This window comes from Pseudorasbora parva, chromosome 1 (genome assembly GCF_024679245.1).
Source record: "Pseudorasbora parva isolate DD20220531a chromosome 1, ASM2467924v1, whole genome shotgun sequence".
NCBI lineage: Eukaryota > Metazoa > Chordata > Actinopteri > Cypriniformes > Gobionidae > Pseudorasbora > Pseudorasbora parva.
The window spans coordinates 61,370,626-61,380,793 of NC_090172.1; the positions used below are offsets into that span (position 1 = coordinate 61,370,626).

At 36.2% G+C, this 10,168-nt stretch overlaps 1 protein-coding gene across 1 annotated transcript in view; it reads right to left on the bottom strand.

Moving 5' to 3' along the window:
• The window catches only part of rin1b (Ras and Rab interactor 1b), a 111,083-nt gene that overhangs the window by 2,700 nt on the left and 98,215 nt on the right, over nucleotides 1-10,168 (bottom strand). The gene's annotated exons all lie outside the window — the stretch shown is intronic.

Consider the following 10,168-nt stretch of genomic DNA (forward strand, 5'->3'; position numbering starts at 1 on the left):
TATATTGAACACACACATTCAGTTTTTAATTGTAGTGTCTTCTCCAACTCAGTCACAGTAATCCAGTAGCGGTGGCTTTGGGAGTGGCCTCACTGGGCAGCGAAGCATTCTGGGAATTGTAGTCTTTCATCCCCATGAGACAAAAATACATTTTCTGTCTTTTCTCAGTCTAGAAGGCACCAAATTATATTAAATAATTTCACATTTCTACTACATTGATGACCCAGTTTAAATACAGGTTAATCTTCCCAGCGCTGAAGTACCCCTTTAATAGAACCTTCCCCTTTAAGGGCTCTATTTGAACGCTCATGTTCTGAAGCTCAGCGTGTCCGAATCCACTTTTGCAAGTTTAAAAGACGGAAAAAAACAGTCGGCGTGTCAGGCGTAGGATGGTTCACTCTAAAAAATGCTGGGTTAAAAACAACCCAAGTTGAGTTGGAAATGGACAAACCCAGAAATTGTGTTGTGTGAACCCTAGTAAATAGACCCATTCAAACAACCCAATTTCTGGATCTGTCCATTTTCAACCCAACTTGGGTTGTTTTTAACCCAGCATTTTTTTAGAGTGTTGTACCTCGTCTCTTAATGAGTCACGGGTGTGTTTTGGGCGTAACGTGCGATACACCAATCAGAGTCTCATCTCCCATTCCCTTTAAAAGCCAGTTGTGCTGCACCAGGGCGGATTCGCTATTTACATGGTGGACTCATCCAGACGAAGCCCGAAGCCCCAGTTTCCTGTGAAAACTGTTTTAAAAACGGACCTTGCGTTACCATGAAAACCGTGCTCTAAATTATTCCAGCGGGCTCGTGGAATACTCGTCATGTTTCATATTTATTTAACTACTTTATAATAAAAACCTTTTCTAATCTTGAAAAAGAATATCGTCGGAAAGGTCTGAGTCTCACGGCTCTATATCGGAAAACTGTTTTGTGATATTTGGACAAAAATATATTAATTTGACACAGGAAATTGCGTTTAAAAAAATCAATGGAATTTCAATGACACCCGGTGGCTATTTGTGGTACAGCGCCTAAACAAAATCTCATGGGAACTTCAATTTTTGTGATATCAACTTCAAATTTGGAACACAAATTGATTAGACATATGGCTTTGATTTGATAGTAATTTTAGAGTCAAAATTATTTTGTAACATATTTTATCTAGTACAGTATATTTGATTTACAGTAAATTTAAACTTCCATAACTTTTTTATACATTACATTTTTGAAGTGATTTCACTTGAGCAATACTCTGTTGACTGTCTTCTTTAAAATGAGACCAAACGTATGGCTATACTCCAAAGCGTTCTTGAATTGCAACCATTTAACTTTGGATAGTGAATTATCATGTATATTTTCAAAAAGGGGAATGACAGTTAACAGGTTAAATAACACAAAATACACTGCACTATTGACTTTAGAGCAGGTTTTTGTTGGTCAACCATTTTCAGTTCTTTAAAATAGCAACACGCCGACAATGCGCCTGAACACACACCTGGTTTTCAGACCAGCACACCCATGGGTGAACCGATGGGTGTGAGTGCACAAAGTGATAACTGCGTCAGGCTGAAACTAGCAACAACGCTTAGGGCCAATAGGGGTTCATGCGATATTTAAAATTGAGTCCGATGTAGAAACCCACTGAACCTTTTTTTCTAAGAGTGTCTTCTGGATGAACATAGATAGACAATGTTATGGGATATTAATGCTGCTTTACCTGTGTGAACCCAGCGGTGAAACCAAACAGTCTTCCTCAATGCATACCTCAAAGTATTTCAGCATTTTAGAAATGACACACATCACCACGTTCTGCACGTTTCCTTTCGTCTCAGTCTGAAGTCTTTTTATGTGCCTACACTAGGGTGACCAACCATCCTGTTTTCAAGTCCTGTCCTGGCTGTTTTTTATAAAGTGATGAAAATGTCCTGGTTTTAAATTATTTTCCATTGGGTCATCAAATTGAGCGGCACTCGAGTATCATTTAAGGATCTCTTCGCCGGGTCGAGTGTCCTGGTTATCGGTAAATATGGTCACCCTAGCCAACACTTTGAGGACGACGTCAGACTGTATGATCGTCCACTGGTTTTCGTTTTCACACTCATACTCACCGAAGTTACAAGAGCGGGATTGTTTTGTTTTCATTTGTCTGTTGTTTGCAATTTTGAAATAAATGAAATTATTTTTGAAGCAACGAGCTTGTGAAGTGAGCCTCCATTGTGCTCTTTACAGCACATGTCACTTAACATCGACGAAATGACCCATTGTTAAAATAACATGGTTTTACAAAACCTTAAACAACTTAATTTATTGACTCATGTAATTACAAACCTGTACAACTTTTTTCTGTAGAACACAAAATTAAACACTTCCTATAAATCATAGTTTAAAATTATTTCAACTAGGGATGTCCCGATCAGGTTTTTTTGCCCTCGAGTCCGAGTCATTTGATTTTGAGTGCCGATACCGAGTCCCGATCCGATACTTCTATAATACATAAAAAAAGAATAAAGAAGAGCGAAAAAAACGAACCAGGATGTTCCTTATTTTTTATTTTATTCACCTTATTTTAACACTCAACAACTCTAACAAACAGAGCACTTCTGTGAGGTAGCTTGAACAATCAAGTAATAAATAACAAATTCTTCACTTTTGGATTTTAGTGCTACAGTAAATATAAAAAAGTCCGGGACCGGAGTTGCGCAGAGCAGGAAGTACAACGGCGATATCAAAAGCACACCCATCATAGATGCAGAGCAATTAATTATGTTGGTGTGAAATAAACAGTTATGGAAATTAAATTAAATTAAATAATCTGCTCCCAAAAATCCTGAAAAATCTGTTAGTGCCTCAGTGACAACTTCACTCAGAGAAGACGTCCATCTCAGCTGTCAATCATGACATCACACAGCCGTTTTTATAGCATCAAATAACTAACTAAAACTACTTATTTAAAAAACGAACACTTGAAATGAAATCATCGTGATGATAACTGCCTACAATGACATAAATCAACTTCGGGGGAAAAATATTTGAAGTGTAATTTGACTGAAGTGTAATTAACAATGCTTTTCAGGTTTTTATAGGTCTAACATTAGTTTTTAGGTAGAGAAATTGAATAAAGTAGGCTAATGAAATGTAAAATAGCTGCATATTTAACTGTTTAAATTAAAGAATAATCCTTACAAAAGTTATTCAATCAAGAGCAGTGGGTGATTCCTTATCTTTTGTTTGACATTAAAGGGGGGGTGAAATGCTGTTTCATGCATACTGATCTTTTTACACTGTTAAAGACTTGGAATCCCATACTAAACAGACAAAGTTTCAAAAGTTAAGGTGGACGTTTGATGGGAGTATTTCTTTGTCAAAAATACTACTTCCGGTTAGTCATAAGTTTCGGCAAGTTTTTTGAGATCATGCGTCCCCTTTGACGTTAATGGGGGCGGAATTTCCTTGTATGGGCCTTACGGACAATTCTACCGGAAGCGCGTGAGAGAGAGCGAGGGAGAGAGCGAAAGCAACAGGCTACGCCCATCAAAGCGCTGGCTCGTAGGATGCTGGACAGGTGATGTGCACATAACAATGTCACCAAAAAAGTGCGTTTTTGGTTGCCAGACCAAGACAGTCCTGCACAGATTCTCCAAAACCCCGCGTTAAGGCAACAGTGGATGTAATTTGCTTTTCCGGATCAGCAACTGAGTTGCGCGAATGTTTATATCTGTTCGCTGCATTTCGGTGCCGACTGTTTCATAAACAAGGCCCAGTTCGACGCCGGATTTTCCGATCGCCTAATGCTGAAGGATGGAGCAGTCCCAACGATAAAGGTCCCAACGTTAGAACCGCAGGCGGTGAGTGAGACTGCTTCAAATGTCTGTGTTTTTGCCAATGCTCATCAAGGAGCCCAAACATGATCACGTATAGTTAATTGATCAATGGAGCATGCGATGTGTAGTGCGTGTACATTTGTTTAGCTGGCCATTATATGTGCAACTTTATGTTTGTGTATTGTAAAAGCACTCCAAACAACAATACACAAAGAAGGGGGAAATATGTTGAACTTAATAAGCGCGCTTCTTCATTCAAATGCGCTACTATTCCGTGTCTTTCTATGTAAACACTAACTTAGCCTGCCGTGCAAAACCAGTCCGCTTACTGTCTACACAAACCACGCGTAAACACACACACACACACACGTGCACAACTGCACTTCCCACATGTACACCTTCAAAGACAAAAATACGACGATATAATTCAAGTATAAATATGTAAATAACACAAGCCGCTAAGCATATTATATAGTTAGTGTATAACTTGTACCACATAGAGACGTCCTGCTCTAGTCGTTTTTGCTGCTGCTCCTGTTCAACTGCAGCCTCTGGGTCTGATTCCGGATCATAGATGTATGGCTGTATCTGATTAAAAGCCATATTTTTATTTTGAATAAAGTTTTTTTCCCGCTGTTAGGGATGACATAGCTTTACGGCGCACTCGACTCAAACACACAGCGCGCTGCTGCACACGTCATTATTTAGCTCCGCTCACACAATACGCCCCCACCCGCTCGGCTTTTTTCGGAAAGACTCAGAACAGCGCATCTTTCTTATATAATTATAAAAAAAATAAAGACTTTTCGGAGATATGCAGGATGCAATGCTACTCTATAGGTACTCAAGATTGACATGACACTGACTGAAACTGAGTGTTTCACCCCCCCTTTAAACACACAGCAGTAAAGGTTACTGCCCCTTTAAGACCTGAAGGAAGGCTCTGTGTCGTCTTTCTCGACTGTATAAAGTCCTCTTAAGGCATATTCAGACTATGTCTGCTTGGATACTCATCAAGATGGACATGCTGACATACTTCTTGTGTGAGTTGGTCCGTTTAAGCGCAAGTCTTGAAAGAGAACTCAATATTTGCGCGCTGTGAGACGAGTGCGCGCTTTCGGATGATGCACAGAGACAGATCAGCGCGCGCGCTCTTATTCGCGTCTTCTGGCGAATATACACGTGTGATATTAGCGCTGTTGTAATGTATCACCGAGGAGCCAGCACGTGTATCTAACTACAGAAACATACATAAAGCATTATTTTCAAGTTACAACCCATATTATTGATGCGTCATCATGCTCACCTCACCCCAGAATATACATTATTTCCGAGTCCTGGATGTAACGTCCGATTCCGATCGAGTCTGAAATCACGTGATCGGGCCCGATTTCCAATCATGTGATCGGATCGGGACATCCCTAATTTCAACCATATTTTATTCTAACAGCATATGGATTGCAGTGTTAAATTCAATATATTTTCTTCTGTAAATTATAAGGCAACTTTTATTGATAAAAGTATAGGTATTAATTTGTTAAAAAGGCTATAAATTATCTCAATTATAAGGTGATTCATTCTTTTAATACCTCATTTTCACCATATTTTACAGTAATTTAAAGTCCCCCTGCAGTCAATAATCGTGTCCCTTAAAAATAATTTTTGATCAAAAAAAAAAAAAAAGTCTCAACTCTTTCCTCACCAAACACAGAATTTTCCGGGGTTCCCTTCACTGTTAGACGCTAGGGGGCGCTATTACGCATCTCCTGAATGAATACTGAATCTCCTTTTCAATACACACGTAAAACTAAGCGGCAACCTCCCGCGATCTCTTTCGAAGCCAATACTGAAGTGACTTAAACTGCAGTTCCTCGACTGGCCACTAGGGACAGACTCCTGCAGAAGGAGCAGAATCTCATTGAGCTCCATGTAAAAATGCCCAACTTTACAGCAGAAAAAAACATGTTTACAGCCTGGGACAAATTGTGGTTTTGGTCTATACGGCTAATTTTGCCCTTCATGACGACTGTGAGGAGGGTGAATGTTTTTATAACTCATTCGTTTACATTATATAAAGCCTTAAAGTTCTGCATAATTAAGGGCGTGGTTACTTTGAGTGACAGGTGGAGAGCCGTTTATCCGCCGTCTGAAAGTCATCGTGTCACCTCAGCTCCGCCCACGTCCCGCCTCTGTGCCCATTTTCTGTTATCCGGCCGTGACGCCCGATGACACTTTGCTAAGATGGCGACGGCCAGCTCTTCTCTACGTTACACTTCAGAACGGCTAATCAAAATCCTGTGGGTCACGGATATTTCAAGGGTTCACTACAGTTTAAAGGAGAAAATAAGCAGTACTGTTGACTTGCATATGGACTAGCATATTAAAAACACCACATAGACAGACATATAAACAACATTAAAATATTGATTTTCACCACGGGGGGGGGGGGGGGACTTTAAATTAATTGTCTTTTAAAATGTGATATTTTACTGTATGATAAGGTGGATTACAGTTCTGCAAATAGATTTTTACTGTATTTTTTGTTGCATTATAGTATACCATTAAATTACATATTTTTTTCGTGCGTAACTGCAAAATGCATGTTTTTCCCTTTGGAATTCCACTTTTTATTTTACATTAAATATGTAATATCAACATTTCTTTATTAAATAGGCTATATGTTTCTTTGTTAATTATAAGGTAATTTATTATTTTTATGCATCATTTTCCACCATATTTTAGTTTTTTTAAATAGCAAGTATTGCCATTTAAAATATAAATTTTTACTGTAAATTTTACTCACAGTTCAGCAATTAGGTTTTTACTGTCATTATTTGTTGCATTATTCCATTAAATGACGTTTTTTGAAGTGTAACTGCATAAAAAAAAAAATCCCTTTGGAATTCTACTTTATTTTACTATTAAAGGTCCCGTTCTTCGTGATTCCATCTTTCAAACTTTAGTTAGTGTGTAATGTTGCTGTTAGAGCATAAATAATACCTGTAAAATTATAAAGCTCAAAGTTCAATGCCAAGCGAGATATTTTATTTAACAGAAGTTCCCTTTCAAAGCCTACAGCGAACGGCCGGTTTGGACTACACCGCTGCACTTCCTGCTTTAATGACGTCACTAGAACCGTCTGTTGACTAAAGCTTCGCCCACAAGAACACGCAAAATAGGGGGCGTGGTCTCGTTGCTCTCCCACGTGGAGAAGAGCGCGCATTCAGGGCTTGCATCTCCCCGTTATGGTAAGAGGCGGGACCTTTCCGGGCAAAGTGCGCTAAGCTGCTGTCCAATCACAACACGGGAAGCGCTGGCCCAATCAGATCTCGGTACGTGTTTCTGAAGGAGGGACTTCATAGAACAAGGAAATCATCAGGCCGTTTTTAGGACAGAGGAAACAGCGCTGTACAGATAAGTCAACTGTGTGAAAAATACTGTACACGCGAAACATGAACTCATGTTATATTGCACACTGTAAACACAATCAAAGCTTCGAAAACACGCGAAGAACGGGACTTTAAAAAAAAACAGACTTCTTTATTAAATAGGCTATACATTTTCTTAAATGTAAGGTAATTCATTATTTTTATGCATAATTTTTCATCATACTTTACAGTTATTTTAATCGCATGTATTGCCTTTTAAAATAAGAAATTTTACTGTATAAGGTGACTTACAGTTCAGCAATTAACTGTTTCTTTACTGTAAAAATGTTTGCATTATTCCATGAAATGACAATTTTGGAGCGTAACTGCAAAATAAATGTTTTTCCCTTTTTTATTTTACAATAAAAATATACATATTTCTTTATTAAATAGGCTACACATTCTCTCAATTGTAAGGTAATTCAATCTTTTTATGCATAATTTTCCACCGTATTTTACAGCTATTTAAATAGCAAGTATTACCTTTTAAAATATTTTTTTTATTGTATGATAAGGCGACATACAGTTAACCAATTTACTGTTTTAAAATAACGAATTTTACAGTATACTGTTTTAAAATAATTAATTTTACTGTATGATAAGGCGACATACAGTTAACCAATTTACTGTTTTAAAATAACGAATTTTACTGTATACTGTTTTAAAATAACGAATTTTACTGTATGATAAGGCGACATACAGTTAACCAATTTACTGTTTTAAAATAACGAATTTTACTGTATGACAAGGCGACATACAGTTAACCAATTTACTGTTTTAAAATAACGAATTTTACTGTATGACAAGGCGACATACAGTTAACCAATTTACTGTTGTAAAATAACGAATTTTACTGTATGACAAGGTGACATACAGTTAACCAATTTACTGTTTTAAAATAACGAATTTTACTGTATGACAAGGCGACATACAGTTAACCAATTTACTGTTGTAAAATAACGAATTTTACTGTATGACAAGGCGACATACAGTTAACCAATTTACTGTTGTAAAATAACGAATTTTACTGTATGACAAGGTGACATACAGTTAACCAATTTACTGTTTTAAAATAACGAATTTTACTGTATGATAAGGCGACATACAGTTAACCAATTTACTGTTTTAAAATAACGAATTTTACTGTATGACAAGGCGACATACAGTTAACCAATTTACTGTTGTAAAATAACGAATTTTACTGTATGACAAGGTGACATACAGTTAACCAATTTACTGTTTTAAAATAACGAATTTTACTGTATGACAAGGCGACATACAGTTAACCAATTTACTGTTGTAAAATAACGAATTTTACTGTATGACAAGGCGACATACAGTTAACCAATTTACTGTTGTAAAATAACGAATTTTACTGTATGACAAGGTGACATACAGTTAACCAATTTACTGTTTTAAAATAACGAATTTTACTGTATGATAAGGCGACATACAGTTAACCAATTTACTGTTTTAAAATAACGAATTTTACTGTATGACAAGGCGACATACAGTTAACCAATTTACTGTTGTAAAATAACGAATTTTACTGTATGACAAGGTGACATACAGTTAACCAATTTACTGTTTTAAAATAACGAATTTTACTGTATGATAAGGCGACATACAGTTAACCAATTTACTGTTTTAAAATAACGAATTTTACTGTATGACAAGGCGACATACAGTTAACCAATTTACTGTTGTAAAATAACAAATTTTACTGTATACTGTTTTAAAATAACAAATTTTACTGTATACTGTTTTAAAATAACAAATTTTACTGTATGATAAGGTGACAAACAGTTAACCAATTTACTGTTTTAAAATAACGAATTTTACTGTATGACAAGGCGACATACAGTTAACCAATTAACTGTTGTAAAATAACGAATTTTACTGTATACTGTTTTAAAATAACAAATTTTACTGTATGATAAGGCGACATACAGTTAACCAATTTACTGTTTTAAAATAACGAATTTTACTGTATACTGTTTTAAAATAACAAATTTTACTGTATGATAAGGTGACAAACAGTTAACCAATTTACTGTTTTAAAATAACGAATTTTACTGTATGATAAGGCGACATACAGTTAACCAATTTACTGTTTTAAAATAACAAATTTTACTGTATGATAAGGCGACATACAGTTAACCAATTTACTGTTTTTCACTGTAAAAATGATTGCATTTGTAAGGTAAATTTTGATCAAAACAAACTATATAAAACAATATAAGGTGTTTTTAATTATATTAAACTTACATGAGATGTTTTTGTTCATTTTAAGGGGAATTCTAGCGCTCTGTAGCAAACACAAATCAGTTTGATAACCTTTGATACTCTTCTCAAAAGAGCTAGTGTGCTCGCCGTCTGTAGCCTTGAACACGTTCTCTGAAACCTTGAGGCGGGACAGCTGCAGATAACACCAGCTGGGGAGTCATTGTGTCAATCACACATTAAACTGAGAGAATAAAAGAACGAGTGAGGGCTTTGCTTTTGGCCTTTCCTAAATATCGAAAGTTATGTACAAACACTTGGCTGTTCTACTCACTTCAACAGACTTGTAAAAACTGGTTAAAAGAAAATCAAAATACTATGATTTATAGAAACCTTTTTTTTTTTTTTAAAGTAACGCAAATAGTTACTTTCCCTGGTAACGAGTTACTTTTATTATTGAGTAATTCAGTTACTAACTTTTGGAACAAGTAGTTAGTAACTATAACATTACTTTTTTAAAGTAACGTTCCCAACCTGCATGTCCAAATTTACCTTTTTTGGCAATAATAAAAGCTTTTAAAGAGACTTTGCTTGTGTTTTTCAACTCCAGCTTCAACATGATTATTATTAAAGTGTCTTTTTTTCCACGGCACATTATTCCATCAAATGAGATGTAGCTCTGCAATATAAGTGGTT